Below are 12,394 nucleotides of genomic sequence, written 5' to 3' on the forward strand. Positions count from 1 at the left end.
ATTGCCATCTCAGGGTCCCAAACAGCACAAGGCACCTTAGCATTGCCATCTCAGGGTCCCACACAGGACAGGGCACCTTAGCATTGCCATCTCAGGGTCCCACACAGCACAGGGCACCTTAGCATTGCCATTTTAGGGTTACACAGAGTCCATGGCACCCTGGCATTGCCATATCAGGGTCCCACACAGCACCTCAGGAAATCATTCACTGCTGTGAGAATGTGGTTAAAAGCTGCAAAAGTAACTGAAAAACAACCACAAACAAGTTCACACTGCATTCCTGACACATACCCAGCCACACAGAGTACCTGGCTCTACAAAGCGCTGACCCTGACAGGTTTGAAGGAAACAACCTACTTTTTGTGTAAAAATCAGATAGAATATGCCTGGGAGAATGTCAAAGTCACTTACCCGTCCCTCCCACAGTATGTCCACCTCGGTCCCACAGCAAAATCCCGCTTTACACTTTCCCAGGGTCCAAAAAGCTACTAGGCCTCTAGTGAAGCCGCGGTGTTTCCTGAAAGCCTCAGCCCGGGAGCAGCTCCAGCTCCAGCGGGCCAGCGTTCGAGGGCTCCCAGGCTTTGTATATCCTTTGGGCTCCAGTGGATGAGAGGCCTGCCAGCCGTAGCTCTCCGTTGCTTAGTTTGTGTAATTTTGGGGGGGCTCCCCCAACAAGCCAGCTCCCCCACCCCCCCAATCCGCATAGACAGCCGATCCACACACCGCCTCCCCTCCCCCCGCACACTCTCTACCTCCACGGGCGGAAACTCAACTGACCACACGGGGATCCCCGGCTCCGGCGGCAGGGGCGGCGGGAACTGAAGGAGGGGCGTCGTGACCACGCCCACCAGCTGCCGTGCCATTGGATGGCCGACCGCCACCCTCACGCCTACTGGGCGGCTAGTGGTGTCCGTCAAGGCGAGGCAGTCACGAGACGCAGTGACACCCGCGCTCTGAGCTGTTTTTCCCACAGTCGGAGGAGAGAAGCCGAGGGGAGAGGATGTTATATAAACCCTGCCTAGTGTTTAGCAGCTCTATATGGGACGTGTCGTTCCTTAATGAGGAATTATAGAAAATAACATAAATCACAATCATTTTAGCCATCCTGGATCTTTTTTTTTTTTTAAATTATTATTATATATTTGCCATATTTATAGTGAATAAACAATCCTGGCTTATTAGTGTGAATTGACAAGAATTTATTGTGTACTCAAATATTTAACATTTTTATACAAAATTAATTAAGTGAAAGCATAGCTGACTTAGAGAATTTTTCCAGTTCTCCTATTTTTAATTTCTGATAATATACTCCTTGATAAGCAACCTTAGCTCAGTTATTATTATTTAAAGCTCCGTCGCTCTGCATTTGTTTTAACCCACTACATAACAATTCTGTATTATAGACCCTTCTGTATTATAGTAGCCCTCTCGGCCAGTCCTCTTGCAGGCGAGTGAGTGACCTACATGATTTGTTTTAAAGTGAATACAGTTCTATTGTAGAGCTTAGATCCAGCCCAATCTTCCGTTTCAGAAAAGGCTTAGAGGGAACAAAAAGACAGGAAAGGGTTATTGTGGCTCCGAACGTTAACCTCGGTTTAAAAACTGGGCCCAGAAAAGCAGCCCACGCAGCTACGGTTACTCGCTTAGCAGCAAACTAAACTAAAAACTGAATTATCAATATTTAGGCCAAAAGAGCTCATTTGGGGGAGTGAGGAATCAAATCTATTCTGCTTATACTCTCAGCGCAGCCATTTTAACCTCAATTTTAACATTTGTTTAAAAGACGAATAATGTGACTGGTAATGGGTAGATATTATCATGGAAAAAATTGATAATGATGGCTATTTTGCATTATTTTCCATTATTCGCAGGTCGTCTTAGGCAGGCACTCAGCACAGGCCTAAATAATTATTGTTTTAATGAAGGACACAAAACAATGCATGCTCCTGCACTGCTGTGGGTGAAATGTTTACCAAAAGAAGCCTTGAATGCACATTTTACATTCGTCCTTCATTAGAGCGTTGATGTGGCAAGTCGAGACAAGGAACTGAGCTGTACATGCTAAGCACTGGTTCTGTTACGATCCAGAATAAAGTAAAAATAAACGAATAATTTGCAGCCCATCTGTCTGTCATCATCTATCTAATTATGTATCTGTTTACAATATCTTTAACCACCCCTATATAAAAAAAACAAAAAAAGATCTTACGGTTTTGTTTTCAATTTTATCAATATAAAACAGCAGAAAAAATACTTAATATGGTAATAATCTTCCATATTTTTATATGTTTATGTATTTGTACAGATAATTATTCTTGAATTCTGTTTCTCTCCACACCACCTTTTCTATTTTTTTTTTCTCCACTTCAGCGACTTTTTCTTGTACCCATCACCCACCTTATCCTATTTCTTGTCTTCCTCCTACAAGGAATCATGCCACTCTTCTGTACTTAGGGATTTAACTACTAAACAGCGTGTTGAAAATGGCATTGCAAAATTTAGGCCAAGATGGGACAATGTGAGAATTTTTCCAGTTGGTTATTTAACCTTAAATTTCCCACTTCCTTTGTCCATTCATCACTGATTACTGTTTAGCAAATTAAGATCTGAACAGTGGTCATTTGGAGGGTTTCTCACTGAAATGTGAGCTTTGTGTTCTTTTTTTTTTTTTTTTTTTTTGAACACTCGGTGGGAAATTAGAGTAGTTGAAATAAATAGCTTTTGGGTTTCAAAATGTTTCCAATCTGACTGTTTCACAGTTCTCCACAGCAGTTTAACCCAGACAACATCTCCGGTGCCATGTGCTCCTCTTAGAATCTTGCAAATATTGTCATTTTTAGACACTGGCATATTGTGCAACACTGTATGACTATATCATTTTTTTCTAGGTTTAAAAGCCAAGGGCTGTGGCTTGATAACTTTTTTTTTTATATTTCCTGTTTTCAAATTTTACCATATTTCATCTGCGTAAATAAAAGTGAAAGGTGACAGCGAGGCAGGGCAAGCGTACACATTTTGCAAAGGTTTCTTTTTTTTTTTTTTTTTTTTTAATTATAGCCCAGGGCTGGATAAGAAGGTTTATATTTCATAGAGGGGGAGCATTCTAGAACAATGTATTCTGCTTCTTCCATACACAGCAGACATATGTCAGGGATTTTGAAATTCAGAGAGTTTATTATTTCACAACATAATATTGAGTGTTCAAAATAATCTGTATGATGAAAGGGAAGGGTTACAGTGAGTGCCCAAAATGCAGATTAGCCAGAGAGCTGGGTTTCATGATGAGCCCCCACCAAGCACAACAAACTGCAGTCTTCTGCCCACCTCTACCCTATTTACATGGAGGAGGAGGTGGGTCCTGAGAGTCTCTGGAAAGGATGGCCTGAGATATCAGCTCCTCCTTCTCCTAATCTTCTTTCCCCTTTACATTTCCTTGCAGCTCTCCTCCCACGTGCAGACATGAGTGGGGGCTCTGAAAGGGGGGGGGGACGACAACAACAGGATGGATCTGCAAGGCTAAATAGGTTGTGAGAGGGTCACTGGGACCCCCTCCCCTCTCCTTGGGGAGGAGGCTGTAGGTGGACATCCATCTCAAATGAGGACCTTACTGGAGCTCTATGGTCTTTGAACTTGGCCTGTCTTCTCCAGGAACCTTCAACAACAAACACGGGGCTTCTTGGGCAGCCCAGCAGGGGTAGTAGGGGGAGGGAGGGGTTGGCTGCTTGGTCATCGCTGGCTTGTGAGGTTGTTGTCACTGGGATGAGCAGAGCAGTGCTGTGCGTTCTGTGGGTGCCAGGTCCACTAGAAGGCATCACTACGTGCCACATGCTCTGCGCCTGGTAGGAGTTCTAGAATGCCCAGCGCCCTGTGTGTCATGCAGAGCCTCTGTCACAGGGCTAGGAGGAGCTGCATGCCCTCCCTGATCACTCAGTGGAGCTCAGCCTCCTCCCTTCTCTCTGGATGCTTCTTTTTTTTCCCAACTCACGTCTGGATTTCTGCATTTTTTTCCACAAATATATATATATATATAATTAATATAAATATATATATATATATATATATTTATTTATTTATATATATATATATATACATTGCCTATATTTATTATTATTAACCTATAGCTGGCTCCCCTGTTGGGGTGTTGGAGATCTGATGACACAAGAAGCTCTGCGTGGCAGGAAGAGGTTTGGCTTCTACCGGGTGAGGCACACTTTAACCCTAGTCACCTCCTTCCTTACAGTGTCCAGGAGCTAATGTTCTCCCACTCCCATCATCCTCAGAAAGCGAGAGGATGCTGAGAGTTGGATACAGACCGCAGCCGGACTACCTTAAGGTGTCCCCCTCATCCCACTATATTATTCGATTTCTACCAGCTTCATTGCTTTTTTTTTCTTCTGATTTTACTCTGTAGCTTAGAGACACCTTCAATACTCAGCTCTTTGTAGAGGGATCACACAAGCAGTCTGCAGATATAGAAAGGGGACATGCCAGGATACAAGTTTATATGGTTGTCAATGACAATCTATTCTGTTTTGGAATGAATTGTATACATAACAAACTAACACACCCAAAGGTTCCCTTGTACATTTATAGTTTTGTTTTGCTTCTTTTTTTTTAAATATCAACTTTATCTAGGTTTAAAAAAATATTTTATTACGTGTTGGGGGGCCTTTGATTTTGATTTCTCAACATATAATTGATTTATTAAGATAAGATTCCCCAAACCCAAAAGTGATCCGTTACAAATAGTTACAAATGTAACCTGATATCACATGCAGTTTTTTTTTTTTATTTAAAAAATTAAAAATGATTGCAAAATCAATGCTGTATTTGTTATCATTGATAGTTGACAAATAATTAAAAATAAAAAAATAAAAACGTGTTTTGAAATTAAACAAGGGATTCCTGTTTTATTACATATAGATAGATAGAATGAATACATATTTATGATGGCATATATAAGATTCAGCTTGTTGCAAATATGGTGGTTTGCTAGTTAACACGTAGATCTTGATACATTATTACAATTCTAAGAGGTTTATAATATAATTTGTTATTTCCGACCTCTATAAAACTGACAATATAATTTTCTTTCATTTAAAAAAATATATATATTTTTTCTATAGTCCACAGGTACACATGGATCTTTTTTTATGTATCAGGGAATTACAGAGGGCAGTGATATGCTTCTAGTGCCATTAGTTGTCTGATATGCAGAGCACGTTGACATCTTAAAAATATACACAATTGTATACAGTGCAGGCCACAGTTAACATAATTCGCTACCTAGTCTTATTCCGTTATCATTTCATGACATTGTATATTAAAAAAGGAATTAAACTCAATGCATTAATTCTTAGAGTATTTGGTTAAACCCAGCTAATGCTGGCTGGGGTGCTTTAATTTTACAGATGTGTGCGACCCCATTGGGAATATCACAGCATTTGTGGTTGTGTGGGCGTTCACAGACTGTATTGCAGGGGCTCTGCATGAGAGAATACCACTGCCTTCCCTTGACCATTTTAAAAGACTGTCTTGCTCTGTTAAAAAAAAAAAAATATATATATATATAAATTACACATTTTAAATGTATGTAGTACAAATTACATTACTGTGTTAATAAAGTGCAGTGTTTGGTTTTTTTTTCATGAGTAAAAAAAAATGTCCCAATAAACAAATAATCAACTAATTATTAATGTGTTGACACTATCCCTGTGAATAAGGAGTCGCAATTATGTACTTCCTTACTGATATTGTAACTCCAATCATTCTTGGACAGCTGTAGCTTTGTAAAGAATGTAAGGCTTTTCAGGCCAAAATTAACTTGAGGCAAAACTGTACAAAATATTTTGTGTACCGGTCCGGGGCTGTGGGGATAGAGGCAGAACATTGAGGCCCACAAGTTATTCACCACTAGAACGTCTATAAATGCTTTTTTTAATCTATTTTTTTTAAGGTGACGCTGTAGTTTCACAGGCAACATGTTTAACCCCTTAAGGACACATGACGTGTGACATGTCATGATTTCCTTTTATTCCAGAAGTTTGGTCCTTAAGGGGTTAAACATGGTAGCTCTGTCTGTTGTATTCATTGTTATTTGACCTCTATGGAAATGCAAGATTATACTACCGTTTTCTCTCAGTATAATGCAAATATTGTGTTTGATTGCTATATAGATTCATTTTGTACAACATTTAGATTCAGTAACAATCACTTGTAAAACTATCATTTTATTTATATACAACACTATGGGTTTATTTAAAAAAAAAAAAGTTGCAGGTCAAATACTTAGGGCAAAAAAACAGCACGAAAAAAAATCTCTGATGACTTCTGAATAAAAGGTCACTTTGTTCCATCTTAGCTAATGTCAACTAAAATTTAGGAAGTTGGTTATCAGAAAAAACACAGCAGGCAGTTTGAATAAACCCAAATGGAATCTTTATTTATAAAATGTTTTACCAGGAAGGATACATTGAGATTTCTCTCGTTTTCAAGAATTTTGAGAAAAAAACAAACATTCCAGCTTGGGGTGAGGTCAAGAGAGAGTACTTTGATCCATGGAGCTTGCAGTCTTTGGAGGAAAGCTTGAGAATTGATCCATAGAGGGTAAATAATCGAAGGTGCATCGAAGACATTAGCCCATCAAACAGAGACAGGTGCTTGGCAATGTTAATAGGACTGTCCAGCCAACCTCTGTAAGGCCATTGTGCCTGTTTTCACAATATTGCTAATTAATTTGCTATTATATTCCTCTTTAGAGCTCCCAGCCTCTACTCATTTATATAACCCCTCAAATAAGTGATGACCCCTATCTTTCAATGCTAAGTTGTATTCATGTTCTGAATCTGAAAAATGTTGTTTATGTGCTCATGTGTGTAAAACAAGCACATTTTCTTGTTTGGATTTCCCTGAACACAAACAACTGTGAGGTGTGTGTTTTTTTGCATCTTTTGCCTTTCTCCAGAAAAATCTGGGGGCAATTATTTTTCTGGGGATATGTTGGAAAACTAAACTACAGCAGGTCTTGGCCTAGAAGCTGGCAAAGCATCATGGGATTTGTAGTTCTGTGCTGTAAGAGCTAGAGATCTTCCTGTCGGCCATACCTCATGGTGCTCATGAGGCTCTGTTTAGAGCTCCCCCTCTGGTTCTTACCCAGCAGAAAAACAGATTGTTCCACCAGGGCTTTGGTCTGTTTTTTTTTATCTGCTTTGCAGAGAGGGCCTCTAAATAACAGTAGCTCTTTCCTTCCTCTTACACTGTACAGGATCTTGCACGTTTCAATCTGTACAGTGTTTCTGAACAGCTGATAGAATATTAATAAGGAAAAACTCTAGGCACATTTTTGAGTCAGGGGTTCTATGCCACTACAGTCACATCAGATAGGATACATTTAAACTGATTTGGTTCAGCTCTCTGCTTGAAAATATCCAGACGCAATACAATATAAATGATATCAATCTATACACTATGCAGAATCAATACTGTATTGTATTCTTATTCAGGGCCCCAACCATACTGTGACAAGGGTTTTTATGACACTGCTACTGCAGGTAGTCAGGATAGCAACCTTTGCACACATATTGCCATTCTATAATAAATGTACTGTAATGGTTCCATGCCTTTCTAAGCACTGAGATGTCCTTCACAAAGTGCTATAATGGGTGACTAGTTGTTTGTTTGTATGGGATGGAAGGGAATATTAACAGCAGGACATATCTTATGATGGGAGTGGTATGCAATACACACACACTACACACAATACCTCCCAAGTGTCCCTATGTAGTAGGGACAGTCCCTATTTTGGGCCCAAATTCCCCTGTCTTTTGCTAGCCTAGTGTCCATCTTTTCTAGGTGCTTCACATTGTTGGTGTGTCTGAGTGTATAACAGAGCTCAACAGCAATAATTCTCCCATTAATGTGTCTTTAGACTACAATACATGTGTTTAGAAACCAGTCTGTGCAAATAAAACACATTGCTCTTGTTACAAATTACATTTTAGTTGCATTATTTGTTATAAATAAGTCACCTAAAATTCCCCAGAACAGCCCTGCCCCTGGCTGCACCGACATCCTTAAAATGAAAGGGTCCCTCTTTGTCAATCTGAAATGTTAGGAGGAGGTATGCAGTAATAAACCAGATATATGGTATTTGTTTAGTAATCTGATCGGAATAGCTCTGTACTTCTAGCAGGGGAGGAGCTTTTAGTCATGCCTATCTCATACATATTTTAATTGCATGATTTTGCTATTACATGACGAAAAGTCATGATTTTATTAAAGACACGGAGGCGAGTATTGCATATCCCTTTCTTTACTGTTGACAAATAGCAGCAAAGGAAACATACAGAATGAAAAAAGAATGAACATGTGATAACATAGGCCCCTCCCCCTCAGGTCCCAGTATAACAGGCAGCACTTCCCTTCCATTTCCCTCTTTCTGCAGATGCGACCAAAGAACAATGTCCATAACTAGAGTAATGCGAGAATAAAGTCCCAAGGTAATAACAGAAAAAACCGAGGAGGTATAACATCACAAACTGGGAAGTGTGGCCGTAGAATCCATAGGACCGATGGAGGACAGCGGGAGGAGACCAATAAACCGGACCCTTGCTAGACGTCTTGCCAGATTAAGCTGTGGAGACATAAAGGGCAGGAGCCAACAGGTTAAAGTCGATACTTGTAACTAGTACAAGGTTACACCAGTGAGAACAAAGACCCTTGTATATACAATCCCACAAAACAATCAATGTTAACATATCCAGTAATATTGAAAACAACAAGTATAAGGACGGCCCCACTTACCGTCCCAAACTATAACATGTGGTGTATCGTGGTATGAGTAATATGGGTGGGGAGATATATACTTACCAGCGTGAGAGTAACAAAAAAGGGTGGGGCAATACTCGCCTCCGTGTCTTTAATAAAATCATGACTTTTCGTCATGTAATAGCAAAATCATGCAATTTTATAACAAGACACGGAGGCTCATATTGCAAGTTTAAAGCTGATCCATTATTACAGCGAATGTGTGTGGGGCCGGCCGAAAGTAGAATTCTCGGAAGGTAGATTCCCTAGACCAATCAGCTGTTCTCATAATGTCTTCTAGGCGGGCGCCCGCAGACATCATAGAAGAGGCCGAAGCCCCTCGTATTGAGTGGGCGCCGAACACTGTAGTGTCAATGCCCGCTTGGGCCAGCAGCCATTTCACCCAGCGTGATAAGGTAGTGCTGGAAACTGGGTGAAAAGGGGGGCGGAAAGATAAGAACAACTGACGGGAGGCAGTAGATCGGTGTGGTTCGGTGCGAGATTCGTATTCACGAAGGCAGGTCACTGGGCATAGCGAAGGAGAGGCAGGGAAACTAGGGTAGGATACCGCCTTGATGGAAGTCTTAGTGCGTCTGCTGATGTTAAAAGTTACCCCGTCCGGGGTGTATGACTTGGCATCGACGTCCAGTGCACTGACATCCGAGACTCTCTTGCATGAGATGAGACAGAGCAGGCACACCAATTTGGCCGACAGCTGTTTGAGGGAGAGTCCTGCGTTAGCGGGCCAGGATGAGAGGAAAGCCAATACAACTGAAACATCCCAGGTCGTGGAGTAGCGGGGCCTGGGTGGCCTTGAAAATCTAGAGCCCTTGACGAGTCGGCACACTAGAGGGTGTTGTCCCGCGGGGCGGCCCTCGAAGCCTTGGTGAATCGCCGAGATAGCGGAACGGTAAAGGTTAATGGTCCTGTAAGCCTTACCGGCTTCGAAGAGAGACGTCAGGAACTGCAGGATCGTTGTTACAGGGGCCGAAACGGGATCCTCGTTCCGAGCCATGCACCAGCTAGCCCAAGCTCGCCAAGCTGACCCATATGCCCGTCTAGTGCCGGGAGCCCATGCTGCAGCCAATAAGAGTCTAGTTGCGTCCGAAACTCCTTGGATTTCCCAGGGTCCCCGGAGATTCGCCACGCCAGAAGTGGGAGAGAGCCCTCCAGCCGGAGGGGATGATAGCGACCCGTCGGGTCTTGTAGCAGGTCGTGGCGACCCGGCAGGAGTCGAGGATAGTCCAACGTCATCTCGAGCATTTGGGGAAACCAAGACTGCGTCTCCCAGAATGGGGTGACCATGACTAGCTCCGCCCGGTGTTTGCGGGTCTGCAGGAGTGAGCGAGGGATCATGGAAAATGGGGGAAAGGCATAGAGGAGGCCTCCCTTCCACTCTTGTAGGAAGGCATCCACTGCCTCCGCCATTGGGTCCGGCCTCCAGCTGAAGAAGCGTGGGAGTTGAGTATTGAGCCGGGAGGCGAAAAGGTCTATGGTAAATGGTCCCCAAAGAGATGATATGTTGGAGAACACCTTCCTGGCTAATCTCCAGTCGCTGGTGTCTGAAAGATAACGTGAACCCCAGTCCGCTTGGACGTTGTGCAGGCCAGGTAAGTACTCTGCGTAGACCATCAGGTTCCGTTCCAGGCAGAATTCCCAAAAATCTTTCGCCAACCTGGCCAGGACCGCCGACTGTGTACCACCCAGGTGGTTGACATATCTCACCGCCGAAACATTGTCCATGCGGAGCCGAATACATGATAGGGCACGGTCCTTGGCGAAGCTGCGGATGGCGAAGGAGCCTGCCAGAAGCTCCAGGGCATTGATATGTAGTCGGGCTTCGGACTCCGACCACCGGCCCCCAGTTGAGATGCCCTCGCAGTGGGCTCCCCAACCGTGTAGACTCGCATCCGAGTCGATCGTGAATTCCGGCGTTAAGCCGAAGATGGCTTTGCCATTCCACGCAGACAGGTTGAGAATCCACCATCGCAACTCGTCTTTCGTCTCGTTGTCCAGGGAGACTAGGTCTGCGTAGGATGCCCCGGCTCTTAGGTGAGCGATTTTTAGGCGCTGTAGCGCTCGGTAGTGGAGTGGGCCTGGGAACACGGCCTGGATTGAAGAGGCCAGTAGGCCTATGAGGCGTGCCAATTGGCGTAAGGTGAGCTGGGGTCGGATAAGGGCCCTGCGCAATTCTTTGCGGATGGAACGAATCTTGGATATCGGGAGACTCAGCGTCGCTGCCCCCGAATCCACTTGGAAACCTAGGAATTCCAAGCGGGTGGCGGGGGTCAGGCATGACTTCTCCCAGTTGATTATGAAACCTAAGCGTGACAGGAGGTTTATGGCTAGTCGTAGGTGTGAGAGGAGGGTGGAGCGCTCCTGAGCCATGAGTAGAATATCGTCTAGGTAGACGATTAGCCGAACTCCTCGACTGCGTAGCCAGGCCATAACGGGCCGTAGAAGTTTTGTGAAACACCACGGGGCTGAGGATAGGCCAAAGGGCAGACAGGTGAATCGCCATATTTCGTGTCGCCAGTAAAAGCGTAGGAGGTCCCGAGAGGCCTCCGCTATTGGCACTGTCAGGTACGCGTCTTTTAGGTCCAGTTTCGCTAGCCAGTCTCCGTGGAGGAGGAGATCCCTTAGCAGGTGAATACCCTCCATCTTGAAATGGCGGTACCTGACTACGGCATTGAGGGGGCGCAAATTTATGACTGGCCTCGATTGGCCGCCTTTCTTTTCCACTAGGAAGATATTGCTTATTACGCCCGCAGGGCTGGGGGGTGCTAGTTCGATAGCCCCTTTGAACTGGAGGGATGAAAGTTCTTCGTCGATCCGACCGCGATCCTGGATGGAAAAGCGGATCGGTCGAGGAGGGGGAATGTGTGTAGGGCGGCAGGTGAGTTCTATATGGAAGCCCTGAATAGTGGCCAGTACCCAGGGATCTGAAGTGATTTGTGACCAGGCTGGGAAAAAATGTTGGAGTCTGCCCCCTATGTAACCCGGAGAAGAAATGTGTGGTAGAAGGCAACTCACCGTATGGTCGTCTGGAGTTTGGGTTACTCCGAAGGCCTCTGGATCGCCATTGACGTCCACGGGATGGAAAAAACATGGGGCGGGAGGTCTCCTGGTATTGGTGATACTGTTGAAAGGAGCCTCTTCCCGTGCCACGGGATTGGGGATAGTTGCGGCCGGACAGACGGCTCCTGCTTCTGCCGGCCCTGGTAGAGACCCGCCCCTGGAATACTCGCCTCATGGAGGCCTGGGCCTTGTCTAGAGCCGTGAATGCCCCCACAAAACGCCCCAAGTCTTTGATGAAGGAGTCTCCGAAGAGGAGTCCTTGGGCGTCTTTGCCCGCCTCCGTAAGGGCGAGGTTGGCTAGTTTTGGCTCAATTTTGAACAATATGGCTTTACGCCTTTCAATAGACAGGGAGGTATTTACGCTCCCAGCAATACAAATTGCTCTCTGGACCCAACCTCTAAGGTCTTCAGGGTCGACCATGCGGTTCTCCGCTCTGGCGTCTTCCGCCAAGTCAAATAATTTGGCCAAAGGCCCGAATATGTCCAGGTGCTTGTCCTGGCAGGACTTCAA

The 12,394-nt window shown here is 44.3% G+C and overlaps 1 protein-coding gene across 1 annotated transcript in view; it reads right to left on the minus strand.

Moving 5' to 3' along the window:
- The window catches only part of SETD5 (SET domain containing 5), a 93,013-nt gene extending 92,310 nt beyond the window's left edge, over window positions 1-703 (minus strand). The window contains exon 1 of the mRNA XM_063426740.1: window positions 412-703. The gene's annotated coding sequence lies outside the window, so the exon portion shown is untranslated. The remainder of the gene's footprint in view (window positions 1-411) is intronic.
- Between the last annotated feature and the right edge of the window lie 11,691 nt (window positions 704-12,394).

Source organism: Pelobates fuscus, chromosome 7 (genome assembly GCF_036172605.1).
Source record: "Pelobates fuscus isolate aPelFus1 chromosome 7, aPelFus1.pri, whole genome shotgun sequence".
NCBI lineage: Eukaryota > Metazoa > Chordata > Amphibia > Anura > Pelobatidae > Pelobates > Pelobates fuscus.